This window comes from Ambystoma mexicanum, chromosome 9 (genome assembly GCF_040938575.1).
Source record: "Ambystoma mexicanum isolate Mex_15411 chromosome 9, UKY_AmexF1_1, whole genome shotgun sequence".
Taxonomy (NCBI): domain Eukaryota; kingdom Metazoa; phylum Chordata; class Amphibia; order Caudata; family Ambystomatidae; genus Ambystoma; species Ambystoma mexicanum.
This window is the reverse complement of record NC_090931.1, coordinates 1,126,549,546-1,126,569,802: the sequence shown is the minus strand read 5'-3', so window position 1 is coordinate 1,126,569,802 and position 20,257 is coordinate 1,126,549,546.

The following is a 20,257-nucleotide window of genomic DNA, read 5'->3' as shown; positions in this document are numbered from 1 at the left end:
CTTGCGTTAATAAAGAAGGAAGTATAGCGGATGTAATCACGTCATATGATTTCGCTTGATTGAACTGTCAGTATCCATACCTCGAAATGCATAAGAACATCAAGGGACGATGTAACTGCAGTGCACACTTCTGCAAGCTGTTGCGCCGTCCCGTAACTGCATGCTCCCCCTTCTTCTTGGACTAATGCTCCATCGACTCCCTGAAACATAGGACTTTCATTAGTAATGAACACAATATTGAAAAAAGAAGACACATAGGAGGGCGACGACAGAAGGACATATCAATGGCTAAAAACGAAAGAAACATTGTGTGTAACAATCACGCTACAAGAATGCAAGATCTGATGATCTCCATCGATGGAACTGTCCGGAAACGTACCTCGAGCATCTGAGTGACATCAACGGTTGTCGTCAATGCGTTGGACTCCTCAGCATCTCCCTGAAAGACAGTACTTGCATTATTTTGTATAACAATAATTACAACTGAAAACAAAGACTAGAGGACGAGTACAAGGGTGTACCATTAGGTAAAATAATTACACGATAAATTAAAACTATTGATTTACATGCCTAAAACAAGTCAGTGGCAGAATAGCCAAGTAAGATTACCCGATAGGCGCTTGAAGTGGCTGATGACTGCAATAACGACACGGATGGAGAATCTTCCGCCTTCATATTGAGTGGATACATAAATGGGGAAATTATTGTTAGCTAATGCTACACACTACCGCAAGGCGGAGAGATAAATACGTAAACTTGACTCACCAGTGGAGGGATGTGGACGAATAGAGTGGGAATAGCGGTTGAGAGCAATTTTCGCTTCGCTCGCGGTGTGTTCTTCTTTATTACCAATGATGTGGAGTACATGTCTGAGCTAAAGTGCCTGCTGCAGATGCGGTATCGATCACCCCTCTTGTCAGCAAAGACTTCTAGGACTCTACTTTCAAGCTCAGACGGTGGATATCCGCAATATCGGACCCATTCTCTTATTTGATCTATTGTCTTAGGGAAAACATGCATTATAGTACCTTCAGATTTTTTATGGGTCTTCCAAGGGCAACCGCCAATGGAACAGGCAGGCATTGTGGAAAGTTCTGAAAAGTAAAAATCAACAATTCTATATGAATACCAATGTGTTAAAAAATGTAATGACACATAATGGGTTTAATGCAAGGTTCGTTTTGGTTCTTGGAACTATACACGTTATTCACATGCGGATAAGTATTTGAATAACTTTAAAAAAATAGAAAAATAATTTGACTAAACTCAGAACATGTGACTAGTTCCTTGCATGTACTGTCTTGAACGAAAAGAAATTGGACGCAAAATGATTATGGTACATGGCCTTACCTTGACGAACAAACAGTTAGATGCAGGGATCAGAGTAGTTTCTTGTCGTAGAACAGGGAGCAGTTCACAGGTTGCAAACTGACGAGTTTCCTCGAAGTGGTCACGGAAGTTCACAGAGACGAAGAGCAGATAACCAGCACCTTCACGGGTTGACTAGCAAAGCGCAAAGAAGTTCTCATTAGAAATATGAAGTGGGTTATAAAGAATTCAAAACAGGGGTGTGTTTGTGAATGAATGACGTGTATATGTCGTGGCATTATGCGGTTTGCAGGGGGGCGTCCAGCGTGAGGGGGGATGCTTGGCAGGAGACACGGGGTCTGGAGGTAGACATGGGAACAACAACCCATGCTCTATAGACCACTTTGAAGTGTACATGGTCTTTGGCACCTCTTGGCCTTTATCGCTCCCTGACAGCTCCACTTGCCAGCACAAGTACCCCGGTGCGAACTGCCTTTGATAGGGCGGGGGGTGGATTGGGGCAGTGGTCGTGCAGACAAGACACAGGAAGACTCGTGAATGGAGACACACTTATGTGGATTGCAGGGGGGCGTCCAGCGTGAGGGGGGATGCTTGGCAGGAGACACGGGGTCTGGAGGTAGACATGGGAACAACAACCCATGCTCTATAGACCACTTTGAAGTGTACATGGTCTTTGGCACCTCTTGGCCTTTATCGCTCCCTGCAAAACAGAAAGGTGATGGCTGGAAGGTATTGAATTAATCATAACCACAGGCAAAGCTCTGGGCAACCCTCCAGACCATCGTTTTTCAGCCTGCCAAGCCATTACAGAAGGGGAAAAACCATATGCAAATCAGGCTTGGTCCTACCCCAAAAGGGCCAGTCCAGCCCGAACTGCTAGGTCACATCCCTTCTGCACGAGACCACAAGCATCCCCAGACATGTTTCAGCCTTGTTGGGCGTCATCAGTGAGGAGTAGCTTGGGTCTCTAGGCCCGGCAGACTCGGGACCCACGTCTGGGCATACCCGTCCCACTCAGGGTGACTTTAGCAAAACAGAAAGGTGATGGCTGGAAGGTATTGAATTAATCATAACCACAGGCAAAGCTCTGGGCAACCCTCCAGACCATCGTTTTTCAGCCTGCCAAGCCATTACAGAAGGGGAAAAACCATATGCAAATCAGGCTTGGTCCTACCCCAAAAGGGGCAGTCCAGCCCGAACTGCTAGGTCACATCCCTTCTGCACGAGACCACAAGCATCCCCAGACATGTTTCAGCCTTGTTGGGCGTCATCAGTGAGGAGTAGCTTGGGTCTCTAGGCCCGGGAGACTCGGGACCCACGTCTGGGCATACCCGTCCACTCGGGGTGACTTTAGCAAAACAGAAAGGTGATGGCTGGAAGGTATTGAATTAATCATAACCACAGGCAAAGCTCTGGGCAACCCTCCAGACCATCGTTTTTCAGCCTGCCAAGCCATTACAGAAGGGGAAAAACCATATGCAAATCAGGCTTGGTCCTACCCCAAAAGGGGCAGTCCAGCCCGAACTGCTAGGTCACATCCCTTCTGCACGAGACCACAAGCATCCCCAGACATGTTTCAGCCTTGTTGGGCGTCATCAGTGAGGAGTAGCTTGGGTCTCTAGGCCCGGCAGACTCGGGACCCACGTCTGGGCATACCCGTCCCACTCGGGGTGACTTTAGCAAAACAGAAAGGTGATGGCTGGAAGGTATTGAATTAATCATAACCACAGGCAAAGCTCTGGGCAACCCTCCAGACCATCGTTTTTCAGCCTGCCAAGCCATTACAGAAGGGGAAAAACCATATGCAAATCAGGCTTGGTCCTACCCCAGAGTGGGACGGGTATGCCCAGACGTGGGTCCCGTGCCTGCTGGGCCTAGAGACCCAAGCTACTCCTCACTGATGAGCCCCAACAAGGGCGAAACATGTTTGGGGATGCTTGTGGTCTCGTGCAGAAGAGATGTGGCCTAGCAGTTCGGGCTGGACTGCTTCTTTTGGGGTGGGGCCAAGCCTGATTTGCATATGGTCTTTCCCTTCTGTAATGGCTTGGCAGGCGAAGAACGGTGGTCTGGAGGGTTGCCCAGAGCATTGCCAGTGGTTAAGATTAAGTCTAAACCTTCCAGCCATCACCTCTTTGTTTTTGCTATGTCACCCCGAGTGGGACGGGTATGCCCAGACGTGGGTCCCGTGCCTGCTGGGCCTAGAGACCCAAGCTACTCCTCACTGATGAGCCCCTGGTCTCGCTAGTTGAAACTCAGCAGCAGCTGGGTCCACTTATCCTTTCATAAATTCAGTACCAATTCAGCATCTAGCATGAAGCACTCTGACCAAAGTGTTATTATATTTCATAATACAAACTATACCCGCACAGACCTGAACGCTGTCCCTGCCCAAAATAAACCATTTGTTGGTGCCCATCCTACGCATCTCTCAAAAGAAATCAAGCGCAAATCTTCTGTAGATCTTGGCTAAGATTTGCCCTGTTTTATTCAGCCTGGCTGTTTCTGTCAGCATACTTGAGTGGTCGCAGTGCAATCAGATTTTGGGGGTAGAGCCTCGGCAGTACGTGGATTTAGTGACTTCTCTGTCCCTCATTCCAAATATCCATGCTCCAGACTATTTCTTAAGAGTTAATGCTTGCAGGTATCAATGGGCCCTTTAAGGTCATGGATCTGGCATGCCTGTTCCAGCTTATTCTGAGAATCTATATGGAGTGGTTGGTCATGCAAGGCATGCAAGAGAAAACCTGTGAAATATAAACCAGGATAGTGAGGTGCTCTGAAGACTGAGGAGAAAGTGCTGTGTAAGTGGACAGATGAGAGTTGTGGAGTGCTGGCCATGGGGGAATGGGAAGGGAGGGACTGTGCTACAGCAGAGTGTGGGACTGCAAAGTGAAAAAGGGTAGAAAGGGTGCAGAGGACAGAAAAAGATAGGAGCAAGGGAGGGGAGAGATGGGAACAAGAACAGAGGGCAGATGAAGGATAGGGATGGTTTGCCGCATGGGGTTACCATTGTGTGCAAGGGAGAGAGGGGTGCAAGAAAGACCAGAACACAGGGAGAATGGTGTAGGTTAGAAATGGCCTAGGAGGTGCTTCAGGTTTTGCAAATGAGAAGTACAGACAAGTAAGGAGAAAGTGCAGAGGGCAGTGTGTCAGAGTGACTTGGTGTGGGTGCAGGGAAGAGAATTGGGAGAAAAGGGGTACAGCAGAAAAGAATGTGAAGTGCAAAGATTTGTACAAGGAAGAATGGTGTCTCGCCTCATATTCCCAGATAATGGGGGCAGTCACAAATGCGTCTTCTTCTAACACTTGATCCATGCTCACGAGGCCTGCACAAGGACGATTAGAAGTTGTTTGTTGAAATAATTGCAGATATATACACTACACCATACCTGCCTGTGCATTGCTTGGGCCTGATAATGCGCAGAGTGGGCCACTTCTCCCTGGTGCAGGCCAGCATGGGGAGGATTTATTAGAAGGAGCACGGGCTCGACGCACTCCCACTGCCCCAGTGTCATCTGCGCTCCTGTCTTGTTCTTCTCCAGGAAGAGACAGTCACAGCAGGGTGTTCCTGCATCAACTCCCTTTTCACACAATCCTACCTGCAGCCTAGGTCTGAAGTCAGGACTAATCTTAAATGTGGTATATATTCACCTCTGACCTGTCCTGTAGTGGGAGCTGGTGCCAGGGTGCATGGCATCTTGCCTTGCGACACAGCATCAAGTTATTTGGGCTATTTTAGCAACGCCAGTTCGGGTTTAGATAAAGCCACTGACTTAGGGATGTTTACTACAAAGCCCTGTGTAGTTAACTTAAATGAAGCTGGGAACATACTACTATTGTAATACACATGTCTTAGCCAGGATGCCTTCATCCACTCTATTAGCACTATGCATGTCCTTCACGGAAGTCCTGCTAAAAACCAGCAATGGCAAGTGTTTGCTTGTCTATACGTATTGGGCATTTGCCAGGCACCGCTGCTATTAAATGTTCAGGTACTTGCACCATTTTGCAGCTGCTACCATCAGTGGGTACCTAATACCACTATGGCAGTGCTTGGCAAGTGCCTTTTCCATGCCTACATTAAAGCCCAAATGGTTGGCGTTGCCAATGCTTGTTTTAAAACTGCTTGTTTTAAAACTGCATGTTTGTTGCCCACCACCAGCTGACTAATGCATTGTAGACAAGTTTAAATAGAGGCAACCATAAGCCATCTTGGTGACCCAGAAAAAATAAAGCGGGGCCTCCACATTCAAAACAGCACTTGTTCCGCTATCCATGTAAATCCAAAGAATATCCTGGTGCCGATGTATGATTGCAGCCCATACACTGCTGTAAAGGGGCTCAAGTGGAATAGGATAGGATGGGTTGGCGAAACTCCATCAAGCATCTGCATTTAAAACGCAGGTGAGAGCATTATAAAAGATCTGTCTAAATGTCCATTGCTGGGAGGATTTTATTCTCTGAACTGCTTTTCCTTTCCTTAATTTTCTTTGGTTTTCTTTTCTTCTTTTCTCTTGTTTTATACAGTGATGACATATGTAATTTAATGCATACTGCTATTTAAATTTTGTGAAAAGTTGAGTTCTTTAAAAAAACAAAGTCCCCAAGGTGTCCCCTGCCCCCCCCCACCCCCAGATTTTATGGATCTCTACGCCCCTGTTGGTCATGGACAGGTGGAAGTTGCTGAGAGCAGTGTCAGCAGGAGAATCTGAGTTGGGGGGCCAAGGGAGGATACAGGTGGAAGTGAAGGCAGCAGCTGACACAAATTTCATCGGACGATGTTCGTGAACGATGTTGGCAGGGCTTTTGGAGGTGAGGTCACAGTTCCATAGGGACCAAGGTGGGAGGAGAGAAAGGAGTGGTCTGACCAAGAGAGAGGGGTGAACATGGGAGATGAGAGAGAAAGGTCAGAGTCGATGAGGGCATCCATAGTGTGTCCAGCAGAGTGGGCTGGACCAGAAGGGAGAATAGAGAGGGATAAGGAGTTACAGAGGTCAATGAAAGGAGAGGAAGCTGTGCCAGAAGGGTCCAATTGGATGTTAAAGTTGGAGGAGGTAGAAAATAAGGAAGAACAGAAATCAGCCCATTCAGAGTGGAACAGGGAGGTAGCATCTGGAGGTTGGTAAATGGTAGCAATGGTCAGGCGGGTGGAGGAGAGATGACCAACTTGCATACAAGGCTCTCAAAGGAAGAGTAGAGCTGAGTGGTTTAAATGGAAGAGGGTACCGACTCAGGGAAGATTAAGACAACCCCATTGCCAGTACTGTGAGGCCGTATCTTGGAAATTATCTAAAAGCCATCAGGTAGGATAAAGCAGTAAGTGAGCTGGTATTTAATCATGTCTCACAAAGAGCGAGAATGTGAGTATCAGTGTCTTCAAGAAGCAGACAGATGTCAGCAGAGATTTTGTGGCTGAGCAGGCGTTCAGAGTCGCTAGGTGGAAGCAGTCTATGCCTTTGAAGGTTTTCTGAGGTGGAGTATAGGGGAAAAAGGGGAAGAGGCAGGAGAAGGAAGAAAATTAATGAGGGATGGTAGGATCCGGTCAAAGAGAAGGAGGTTGCCCTGAGGACCCTGAACCAGAGTAGTGCCAGTGTGATAGACATTAATGATGCAGTGTGAGAAGTAGCCTGCCAAGAGGACTTCCCACTTGGTGCCACCATTGATGGGAGAGGATGAGAAAGGGAAGAGAGTAGAGATGGGATGAGAAGTCCATAGTTCTGGAGAGGAGCCCGAGAAGAGGATATTGGTGAAGATCTTTCTAGAAGATTTACTGACAAAGGTGTCTGCGATGGGAAGGCCAGGATTTGCACCCAGGATGTCTTTTTTGTAGTTTTTCTGTCCAGATTTTGTGGGAGAGGTATGATAGGAGATAGTGAAACAGTTAGAAAAGATTGGAGAGATGGTGAGAGCCATCTCAGCGGCAGAGGATAGATGTGAGAAGGAGGAAGGAGGAGGGCTGCATTACACAGTCCTGTGCACTTACAGGTGACTCTTTTAGGGCACAATTACAATGTAAGGCAAATGGTGAGGTGCAAAAGGAATACAATGCAGTACACAACAAGAATGCAAGATGTCAAGGCAAGTACAGTGAGGTGCACAAATAATGGATGCAAGATGAAAAGCACACCCACCTAGATTCGATTTTAAAATGGATTACAAGGAGTGCACAAAAATGGATGCGACATGAAAAGCACGCCCACCTAGATTCGATTTTCAAATGGATTACAAGCAGTGCATAAAAAAGGATGCAAGATGAAAAACACACCCACCTAGATTCGATTTTCAAATGGATTATAAGCAGTGCACAAAAAAGGTTGCAAGATGAAAAGCACACCCACCTAGATTCGATTTTAAAATGGATTACAAGCAGTGCACAAAAAAGAATGTGAGAATGAAAGCACACCCACTTAGATTAGATTTTAAAATGGATTACAAGCAGTGCACAAACATGGATGCAAGATGAAACGCAATAGGAATTTAGTGCACACAGGGATGCAAGAGGAAAAAGGAGAAACACAACTTGAGTGAATTTACCAATTGTGCAACACAGAGTGCAGTGACGAAAGGAGGTGGTCAAGGGAGAATGGCAGAATAGGATTGGCACAGTTACTGGTTCAGGGAGATAGCTGGGGGAGTCACTAGTACAGTCCAGCCATCACTCACCTTTACGCAGGAAGGAGGGCTGGGGTGCTGTGGTCCAAGTTAATTCAGAAGCAAGATGTGCACAGGAGGCTGCAGCATTGTTTGTGGTGGGCCAATAACGTGGGGGCCCATCCAAGCGCAACCAGGCTCAGACAGGCTTTGGTGTTGGCCTTGGGATATGGGCCAGCATCCGCCTGCCGGCTTGTCTGTTTGGGCCTTTGCGGAAAGAGGGGCCAATCAGGATGGACCAACCCCAGCATAGCAGGCATTAGTGAGGGACAGCCATTATAGAAGTGCTGCCTGTCACTGTAAACCGGATCAGCTGCTAAATGTCGAATGTAGCCACAATGTTGGAGAACATGAAAAGAGTGTTTTTTCAATTAAAATATTTTCTCATAATTTTAGGAAATACAGATCACACCAGTCTCTGTGCTGTAGTAGGATTGATTTCTGACCCAATTAAGCCCCCTCAGCTTACCTTTTCTGTTGGAGCTGGTGGGTGGGGTGGTCCTCAGGTCTCATGGTGGTAAGAAAGAGGCCTGTGCAGGCTGCCTTGTCTCACGATGAAAATGAATCTGGATGTAGCCCCACAGTGCCTAGTCAACTTTCATCCTGCCCGATTCACCTTGGAACAATGGACCAGGTTTTAAGAATCTACCTGATCTTGGAAAAATATGTTGCGCTGTGGACCATGAACATTTACGCGGTCTTTGTTGATTTAAAGACTGCATTTGACAGCGTACCCAGAGCAGGATTGTGGAATGCATTGATTAAATTGGGTGTGCCTCTGGTATCCTAAGAGCAATCCAATCACTCTACACCAACAACAGGGCAGAAATTAGGTATGGGCAGGATGGCCAAACTACCTCCAGAGTAAAAATTGAAGTTGTAGTCAGACAGGGATATGTCCTTGCACCTAGTCTGTTTTCCCTTTTTATTATTGGGGTCATTCATTTATTGGTGGCTGAGTACACTGATGCCCCATCATTGGCAAATGAACGAATTCCAATCCTTCTATTTGCTGATGTGGTCCTCCTCTCGCTGACCCCGAAGTGCTTATGGAGGCAAGAGGAAATCTTTTAGAGTTTTTGTGAGAAAAGCGGACTCTCAGTACATGTTCAAAAAACGCAGTCAATGGTGTTCAGCAGAAACAGGTGTAAGAAAGCACTACAGCTCACAATCAGCTTCAGAGGTGGTGTTATTGAGCAGGGTATGAGCCATGACTATTTGGAGGTCCGACTGGTGGCCAATTGTGCATGGAAAGACCAGGTGAATTGGGCAGGATTAAAGTTGACTAGGCACTGTGGGGCTATATCCAGATTCATTCAGGCCCATGGGCCGTGCCTGGTAAGTGTCAGCTTGCATATTTATAAGATCTAGGCTGCACAGTCTGTCCTCTATGGAGCTGAAATGTGGGGTATCTGTAATCCAGGTATGCTCCAGGTTGTGGAACAGGCATTCCTTAAAACAGTCCTGCGCCTGCCTGTAAATATGCCTAATGGTCAGTTTTTTTGGGGAGCTGGGCTTGCAGAGCATCGTCTTCAAATGTCAAATGAGGCCGGTGTTTTTCTGGGCTAGACTCTGCACAAATGGCTGTATGGGTCATTATAAAAGACCTGTTAGGGATGTCTCATCCCAGGCAACCTACGTTGGCTATCGGCTATTAGAAATGTGCTGATTGTCTTGGGGAAAGAGTTATTGGTTCCAGCCCCAAGCAATCCCAGAAAACCTTAAAAATCTATTAAAAAAGGCCTGTGAACATGTGGGAGAGTGAAACCCGAGCAAAATGGGCAAGTTCAGCTAGCCTAATGACTTACTGGAGACAGAATGCAGCTGAAACCAATGAAAAGCTCATCCCTGTGTTATGATGGTGCCAGAAAACATCAAAATGGCTGCAAAACCCTTTTGCTCGCCCAAAACCTCTGAAAATCGTGCTTGCCGAAGCACAAAAAGATGGCTGCCCAATCTGCCATGCATGTTGTCAGTGGTGCAACAGAGATCTCACTCCTGAAACATGTCACTGGGCTCCACAACATGTGACAATGGAGTACAGAAGGAAAAAGCAATGCTTTGCTAAATGAAACCCCAAGATCTTGCTTTAAATCCCTTTTTCTTTTTTGCTGAAACCGGAGAATGCTGGTACAAAACACCCTCAAACATCTGGAATTCTTACTGGGTGCTACAACTCACTTAGTTTAAGAAATCATTGTGAACTTGCAAGGTCCTAAAAAGCTGAAAGCATAAAGGGATTTCCACAGCAAAAGTGGCCTGCCTGTGGAATCTGCCAAAAATCTGGGTGCAGTACCCTCGGCCGCCTAAATGACAGCTGTCAGGAGCCTGCCTGATTAAACTTTAAACATGTATAAAGTGAAATAAAAGGTTTGGAATCTAAGAGGCCTATTATTAAGAGTAACCCATCTTGTAATAGTTTTGATCCCGTGGTTTAAAATCTTGAATAAGTATTTAGCTGTGATTTGATCCAACAAGTTTGTTTTATGCTAAGGGAAAATTCAACAAAAGTAACAATTAAAATAAGCTTGGCTAATGCTACCAAACTGGAATAACAGCTCTTCCCCCAGCAGGAAATCACACCAAAGCGGTAATTATAGGGGTTGGAAAGAACCTGGTCTGCAGTGGGGAAGGAAACAATGGCAAGCTGCAAATCAGGAAATGTGAGGTGTCAGGACAGTCGTAAATGGCCTCTGCCAAGAGCAAACAGGGAGGAGACTGCTCCTGGACTGAAGGGAGACAAAAATAGGCAAATCCAAACAGCCATCTGTGGCTGGATATTAACGAAGAACATTTTGTTTAAAGACTTATAACTTGCCAGTTAAAATTGTCAAAAATACAAAAGTAATAGATTTGTGAATCTAAATTTTGGCTGCACGTTTCAAAAGGCGGCAAAATAGTGTGAGATTTTCTGGAAAGAAACGGCAGGAAATGTGATTTTACACCAAAGGTATTTTTGCTAGAAGTATGAAACTTTATACACTTATGCCCATTTTAAACGCGCACACTTGTAGACATTTGCTTATAAATTGAACATTGTGTTCCTGATGAAAAGGGCAACATTCTGTGAAAAGCAGACACAAGATCCCACAGCTACAGGGTGTTGAGGAGTAGCTTCTACACAAAATATGTAATCTGTATATGTGATTGTTATAGAGGTTGCTCATGTGTAAATATGTATTGTGCCAAAAGTAAATTTTGTGTTCAAGAAGCTAGGGTGGATTCTTAGCCTCATAAACTCACACCATAAAGGTGACACACTGTTTCTCTCCTCCTATCTAGGCAGAGAGGAGACTCTGACCAATCACCTTTCAAAGGGGCAAGCTTAGGCTAAACCAGCTCACACACCCCCTTTATCATAGCATAAATAGAGAGAGCTCAGCACTAAAAAAATAAAAGACAGATTCACTAACTATCCTGTTGCTGGCGGAGCACCCTGCTGCTGAACTCTACATCTTCCTTGCTCCAGACTCCAGAAACTTGGCAAAGCAGAAAGCCATTGCATAGCTGAACCATTTTCAGCTAGGCCTCAAATTCCAGAACTAGAACCCCACAAACCTAAGGGGAAGCATCAAAATACAGCCGGGCTGCGCCTTACTGCTTGCCTGCTGAAAATAAATTCCATCATAACTAAGAAGGGCAGATCCAATCCAATCCAATCCTGTGCCGTGCTGTGACCAGAGTGCCTTGCAGATCAAATCCAGTCCGGTGCCATGCGGTGACCAGAGCGCCTTGACGCTGCCAATCTGATGTGCCCAGGCGTCTGTCCTAAAACCCGATCAGTTCCCTGATCAGAATCTTGATGGACTAGAATCCTGATGGTTCCTTTTAAAAACATATCTAGTGAGTATCTATAGAAAGAACGGTGTCACAAGCATATGTAATGTCCATAGTCAATCCCTATCTTAAACCCATCCTATCTTGTATTCAGAACCTGTGTTGTTAGGAGTATTTTTGAACTGTCTGAACTCTCTATCCAAACCAATCCTATCTTCCTCTGTGCTAGTATTGATAAAACTCTCTTTGCACTGATCTCTTCCAATCTGAAGAAGGCGGGACCTTAGCAGGCAGTCATTCTGATCAAGTGGCTGTGTTCCTGTGGGGTATTCGTTTTGTTCATAGTCATCCTTTAGTGTAAGCATCCCATTTGTCATTTTAAAAGTGCATTCCTGTTTTCCATTCTTGCGCCTATCTCGAAAAAACGACCTCCGCTAAAACATCCATAACTTCCTCAGTTTTTGTGCTAGAAACACACCTTCAACTTCTGCTTGTAGCTAACATCCACAGCTTTAATTCGTTTGGGAAATTAGTACACATGTAAAACAGTTTTTGATTGCTCCCAACTTGAATTTCAAGATTACAAATTGTTTCTTGGTATTAAATCATTGCTTGTGTTTGTGTTCAACTATCCAAAGCGGCTCCCATAAGAATTTATAATCATTTCAGCAATTTTGACCATATTAGTGTTTTTGCCCAGTTCATTCTAAGGATAACATTGAAAGACATTTTGACAGCTTGACAGTCCATTCCGTTTTCTCTTGTGTTAGAAAGGGGGAACGTGGGATTGATATTCTGTTTGAATTCTGCCATTCCTGAATACCTGCTCTCTCCTCCTATCTCTTTACATTAATTATTGGGGGGTTGAGGGGTGTGTGGGAGGAACCTAGACAGAGGGTTATCTGATCTGAACACACACACACGTATTATTTTTGTGCTGAATTGTTTTGCTTACTACTACTCCTTGTGTATTAAAGAGATCATTCAGTGTTACATCACCCCATTGGTGATTATTGTGTACCCACTAAAACATAGTGTGATTAAATTATAAATACATAAATAAATATTTAACTTTGCAAACCAGCCTGATTCCTGGTTCAGTGTGACCGGAGGGGAGGGGGGGTTCCAGGAGAAGGGTGTGATATGAGTGGTATATCGTCCAGAATAAAGAACTTTTAGTCAAAAATTAATAAGGATTTCAGTTGTGCATTACATGCCAGGCGTTGACTTGAGTGGGTGCTGGATTGAAATCACTTACAATGTTACCCAGGTGATGATACATTTCTAGTCCCGGACGTGTAGTCGACTGTTTTATATATTTCTATATTTTTACCTGTTTATTTGAAGTGTTACAGAACAATGTAGATGTTGTATTTTTATTAACTTTTACTAATGACAATTAATATTCATTGTGATTTATAATGGTGTACATTTTTGTACGTGACTTTTATGATCTGTGTTGGATAAAAATAAAGTTGTAAACACACAAGTGGAAACCTGAACACAGAGGTACGGTGAGGAGCACCTATTAACTACCTCTTTCATCCCAGGTGGGGAAAAGAATGCATCTTTAGTTTGGAGTTGGGTGAGTTTAAGAGCATATGTTTTACATAACTAATAGTGCAGATTTGGTGCAGTGTTAAGGAGTGGTTGCATTCACCTGATCAGGAGGGGTTGTTAGAAAAAGGTTAGTGAAGGGGTCCAGAATATGATAAAGGTTTGTTATGGTAAGTTAGTGAACCCTGTTAGTGAACAGGGTTTAGAATATGACACCTTTGGGTTCTCCTGATTAAGGAGGGTTTGTGGTAGGTTAGTGAACAGGGTTTAGAATACAACCCCATTGGTTTCTCCTGATTAAGAAGGGTTTATGGCATTGTGTGGTCTGGATCTTGGGCTATATAGGGTGTTACCTTTATTTTCCTATGTGTACCTTGGATTCTGGCATTTCCTGTGTTGTTGGCCCCTTTGTGGGTAAATCTGGAGTGTGTGGTGTTTTTGAGATGGGTATTGGCATTGCGGGTGTTGGCATTGTGGGTCATCTGCTTTCATTCTTCCTCAGTTTGTGTGTGTTTAAGGGAGGGAGAAGTATAGCAATGTGTATGTGTGCAGTGGGTACATCATAGGTTCTGGTGGCTAGAATGTTAGTGCGCCCGGCTTCTGAATGTTACTGTTGAGGCAGTAGAAATGAGAGTAGCTTGCTTGATGGGTGTGAGGGACCAGTGTTCATTAAACATATTAAACAAAGGATCTTGCAATGTCAGATGCCCAGCAGATGTTTAAATGTCCAAAGGCAAAAGAGAAGGGAATGCTTGTGCTGCTGGAGAAATTATGCAATATTTTGCCAAAACCTATGAAAGACAAGTAAGCATCTTCATAAACCAAGAAAGGAGATTGGGCATTTAAATTCCATGGTCTTTGAGTGACTTTTTTTTATGTTGCCCTCCAGTAAGGTGAAGGACTGAAAACTCTTGCTATACCAGAGAAATTCTGTATTTTTTAATAGTCTGATGCTTTCGGACCAGAGCACCTCAGTTCAATCTAATGTCATAGTTTTCTGTTTGTGCTTAAACACTTGAGTGTTGAGCGAAGTGTTTCAGCTAAGTGTTCAGTGGTGTTCTGGAGTGAACCGGGGAACCATAACACTGTATTGCTGTTTCATATTCATTATTTGTAAACTGCGGATGTGTGCTTGTTAACTTCTTTTGAATAAAATCAGCTTGTAACTTCTACATCAAAGAGGTCTGTTACTCTGCTTGTCGTAAATGACACTTTCACGGCGATATAAATAGACTAAACAACCTTCGCTTATGCTCGGGACTTAAGTGAGTGTGGTTGCCTGCTTTGTTATTTGCTGCCTGATCCTTAGCCCTTTTCCCAGTGTTGTTACTTTTTAGTGATACTTTCAATTGTGTTCTTTTAATTATTATTTTTTAATATGCTTTTAAGAAGCGGCACCTTGCCTAGCATTACTATACCTCTGCTGCTTTTAAACATTCTTCTCGGCCTGATGATTTGTCTATACCTGATGCTTTAAGAGAAATCAATCAAGTGCTTGCAATTTTAGTCTCATTTTATGAGTCGTTAAAAACAGAAACAAAGACTCATTCGGTTTTACTAGAATCATTGTTTTTTAAGTTTGAAAGTGTGGACTTATACTCAAACGCATCCAATTACAGCAAAGACCTTGGTCCACAATTACCCATACTATGCAAAATTGCGAAAATATACTTAACCACTGAGCCCCAACCTATTGAACCTGAAGCGACTAGTTTTACTGCTGGTCTATGCATCACCATCTCCTTTGTTTTGCCTCCTCGCTCTGGTTTGGAGTCTGACTGTTCTTATATATCATTATCTCAATGCCTAAAACATTCACAAACATCAATTGTCAAATCAGTTTATTTACTTAAAAGAACCAACAACAATGAAGGAACTGAATGCACTCATCTAAATTGGAGCAAGTCGACTACACAGCACCTCTTACATATTTCAGGACTTGCCATAAAATCCTCTAAACATCCAGTTCAACAAAAAACAGGAAAACATCAAAAGAAAACCAAAAACTATTATCATATCCAACAAAACGTGACAGACATCAAAGAACTTCATCCGCATGCTGGAAAAAAAACCTGAAACATCAAACAAATTTAAAAAAAGGAGCACCTCTTTTTTCATTCAAACCTGCTGACAATCATTTTAATAAAAATCGTGATTCATCAGCTCCTCAGTCTAATCACATCCACAGTACTACAAAAGAGGCTTCACCTTCGAACAAACCCCACTTCTCCAAAAGTTACCTTGGGCTAGTATGGTGTTCCCAATATCCCAACCTCCTTGGCCAACTGATTTGAATCTTCAGCATCTTTTTCGTCCAATGGACATTACTTCAAATTCAACAAATTCACAAAACGAAACAATACTTGAAGTTACCCAAGACTCCAACATCAACAATGGCCAGTGGAATCAAAGTATAAAATCAACTTGCAATCAAGATATTCTAAAAGCATTGTCTACCTTTTCTTTAAATCAGAATAATATCAATTCCCACTCTGCTTTGAAATTCAAACCATATGCTGCCCCAGTCATCGAACATCCTACCGAGAAGTCTCACTCTACAACTTTACAGCCGGGACAGAAACTCTTAAGACCCCCATTCTTTCACTTATGAACCAAACATGGGTTGCCGCTGAAGAAAGAACACCTTTGGGTCCCACTTAACACAATCACCTGGCAAATCAGACTAACAGTGATTTGAAGAAAGCCTATTTGAATTACATCCACATGGCATGTTCTCCAAAGCTGTCTATATTGCTTAAAAAGTACTTTATGATCCAAAATCTGTTACTCTAAATCGATCCACTGTGTTAAAACGTGTTGGTGCCCTAACTTCATTGACTTCCATCACTACAAATCACATTGATCGGGTTCTATTTGCAAATAGACACAGAACGGATCAAGTTATTTTAGACTTGAAATCTAACATTGTGTTTGACTTTCTATTTAAAGAAATCCACGCTATAAGAACCATGGGTTTTGACATTTCTATCCATGCTGAGACAAATACTCTTGAGAAAAAATGTCTAAAAGATATGATCAAGGCTCTCGTAAAGGACATTGAGCAATTAAGACAAAAAGACTCTCTGTACAACAACAGTACAAATTTGCAAACTTGTCCGACAAAAATAAATAGTTTGCCTTTTATGAAAACATTGCAGCAGGTCTTTTCTCATTCCTATGTAGCTGGAGTAGATCTCTCTGTTCCTATACTATGTTGGAATACCACAGGTCATAAAATATGTTTATCTAATTTGATAGTAGGCAACCTATTTAAAGAACATTCCATTATAGATCTACAAAACTTGGTTGTTTCAAAATGTTTCATTAAAAGGTTATGTAGTTGCGAACCGACTTGCACGAAAAGGTCCTTTAGGCAGACCATTTGGTGGTATACTTATGAAATTTAAGACCTGCACTCCGATAACATTAGTATCTGCTCACTCACCTTTGCTTGGCATTTTAATTACTCATGTCAAACTTGAAGTTTCTTTCACATGGGACATTTTGATACTCAGTATTCATTGGCATGCAGGTATGACCCCACTGAGCATCTTTATTGATACAATCAATCTTCATGTAAATAAGTGGCTTGACCATTTTACTTCAGGTCAACTAATTATAATGGGTGACTTAAATGCCCGATGCTTGCCCCTTTTACATCCGACTAAGCTTTCTCAATATCTCTCGACCAATTACCGAATTCGGGAAAATCTTGCTAAAGAGACTTGAACATCTAGGGTTAACCAATCTTAATGGCTGGATCACAGGCAATATACCTCATAATACCACCTGGACTAACGGCAAGTCTCATTCAACCTTAGATTATATGTTTGTGACCCCTCCACTTTTCGATTGTTGCATCAAATTGGTGGTATGTAACAATAACTTTAGAGATCACAGTCACTTATCTACCATTTTTTTCATTCCCTTCACTTCCTAGCACATCATCTCACACTCTTCTTTCTTCCCTGAAGATTAACCAAGCTGGAAACCGTTTACGGTGGAATCCAACTCATGTACAGAAGGTTAAAATCAAAGCGCAACATCTCATTCAACATACTACAATAGACTGGCAATTTGATTCAATTGTTCCATCTAAATTTGAAGGGTTTGTGGGAAGCTTAATATTATGCCCCAATAAGCCTAACTCCCAAATTATAAAATTAACTGAGACTCAATCACTCTTATAATGGTGAAATAGTCCAGCGGAAACAGACCCTTCAATCTGAGATTAGAAATTCAAAAAGATCCATTATAGCGGAATCAGATGAACTTCAATTAAAAATAAAACAAGCTAAGCACAGATATATGTCTGAAGGGATACAAAGCTTCACTTATTCAACGTGAAGCAGACCCAATGCTACTTACCCTCCATAATAAAAATAGTTGTGCCGTTTGGTCACTAATTAATAACTTAAATCACACTCAGAGGGCAATTCATAGAATTCAGTGTACAAGTGGTGCACGCGGCTGGCGCACAGTGTGCACGTGCGAATTTCTGCGCCTGCCGCGTGCGCAAAAATCCATTTCCGTGCACAGCGTATTCATGGATTTTGTTTCCAAAACCAGCCGTGGCGCTGAGTGGCGCAGTGACCCTGCAGCAGCGCCAGTTACGCCCCCAACCTCTCCCCGTGCGCCATGCACAGCGCACAAATCCCGTACATGGCGCACAGGCCCCCAACCACGAAAACGCCTGTAAAACTCCCAGCGCACCCCTCCGAATACACGCACCCGCTGCACGGGGAGTGTCCCACGCGATTGGAGCAGGGTACATGTATAACAGGGGTTCGCGGGAAGTTTCACACGCAAAATGCCCTGTCCGAGTGGGGTACGTGTATTCCAGGGGTGCGTGGGAAGTTTCACACGCGATAGGCCCTGTGCAAGTGGGTTACGTGTATTCCTGGGGTGCGCGGGAAGTTTCACACGTGAAATGCCCTGTGCGAGTGGGGTACGTGTATTCCTGGGGTGCGCTGGAAGTTTCACATGCGATTGGAGAGGGGAACGTGTATTTCGGGGGTGCGCAGGAAGGTTCACATGTGATAGGCCCTGTGCGAGTGGGGTATGTGTATTCCTGGGGTGCGCGGGAAGTTTCACACGCGATAGGCCCTGTGCGAGTGGGGTATGTGTATTCCTGGGGTGCGCGGGAAGTATCATACGCAAAATGCCCTGTGCGAGTGGGGTACCTGTATTCCTGGGGTGCGCGTGAAGTTTCACATGCGATTGGAGCGGAGAACATGTATCTCGGGGGTGCGCGGGAAGTTTCACACGTGAAATGCCCTGTGCGAGTGGGGTACTTGTATTCCTGGGGTGCGGGAAATTTCTCACGCGATAGGCCCTGTGCGAGTGGGGTACGTGTATTCCTGGGGTGCGCGGGAAGTTTCACACGCGATAGGCCCTGTGCGAGTGGGGTACGTGTATTCTTCGGGTGTGCGGGAAGTTTCACACGTGATATGCACTGTGCGAGTGAGGTATGTGTATACCTTGGGTGCGCGTGAAGTTTCACATGCGATTGGAGCAGAGAACATGTATCTCGGGGATGCGCGGGAAGTTTCACACGCGAAATGCCCTGTGTGAGTGAGGTATGTGTATTCCTGGGGTGCGCGGGAAGTTTCACACGCGAAATGCCCTGTGCGAGTGGGGTACGTGTATTCCTGGGTGCGCGGGAAGTTTCACACGCGATTTTGCTGTCAGAGTGGGGTATGTGATTTTCGAGGGTTCGCGGTCCTACACGTGAATTGCCAGTGTGGGTCCTCCCAGGTGTTCCCTCTACACCCTCCACGGCCCCTGCAGGCAGCTCCCACCACAGGGGACTACCCTGCACCCCTAGTCATGTCCCGCGGGCAGCCCATCCACCATGGGCATGCCCCCCAGCCAAGCCACATGTCACCTTGCACTAGTAATCACCAACTAATGTTTCCCAGCACCCCCACCCCACAGCAGTAAGGGGCACCTGCCAGCAGGCCCCCACTCATGTTGCCAAGCAACCCCACCCCCCAGCAGTCAGGGGCACCTGCCAGCAGGCCCCCACTCATGTCCCACACATGTCCCCCAGCACCCCCACACCCCAGCAGTCCGGGGCACCTGCCAGCAGGCCCCCACTCATGTCCCCCAGCAACCCCACCCCCCAGCAGGTGCCCCTGACTGCTGGGGGGTGGGGTTGCTGGGGGACATGAGTGGGGGCCTGCTGGCACCCACGTCATGACGATCCTCAATCATGGGCCTCATGGCCACCCACACCACACCCCACGCCACCCCAGTCCAAAGACCCAAACAAGTATTGCATCCACCCACAGAGAAATGGCCATTACATGATACAACCCGAATGGCAAGTATGTACATGAACACATGTCCGTCACACGCACACAATGGGTGCAAGTGAATGTGAAAACCCATATCATGACATGCATGAAACCAATGAGAGAATACCATACATCGAAGTATGAAACAAAAATGTATTCAACACAACATAAATGTAATGAAAAAAAATAATTCAATAATGGGAATAAGAAATCAAATGCAGCATGTCCGGAAAAAAAAAATATATGAAATCAGAATCCAAAGAACTCCAAATGAAAATGTGTCCAAAGTCTCAGTCCAACAAAGCAAATCCAAGGGAAACAAAATATATAAAATCCATTGCGCCATGGTGAAATTAAAATAAAAATGAGAAACATCCACTGTTCAACTATATGCAAATCACCAATCCAGGGTCCATGAGCCCAACAAATGAAATGAAACCTACAAAAAACCCTACCTAATAATGAACTATATAATAAAATGTGGTGCATTGTCCAAGCGGCCCAAAATAAACAAAAACAGAAAGGAAACCTAACAGTATCTAACTATTTACAATGGCAGCGGTCTAGTCCGACGGCTCACTTATTGATGTCCCGGGCCAGGGCATCATCGAACTCCCGCTCAATGTCCTGGAGGTGGTCCTCTT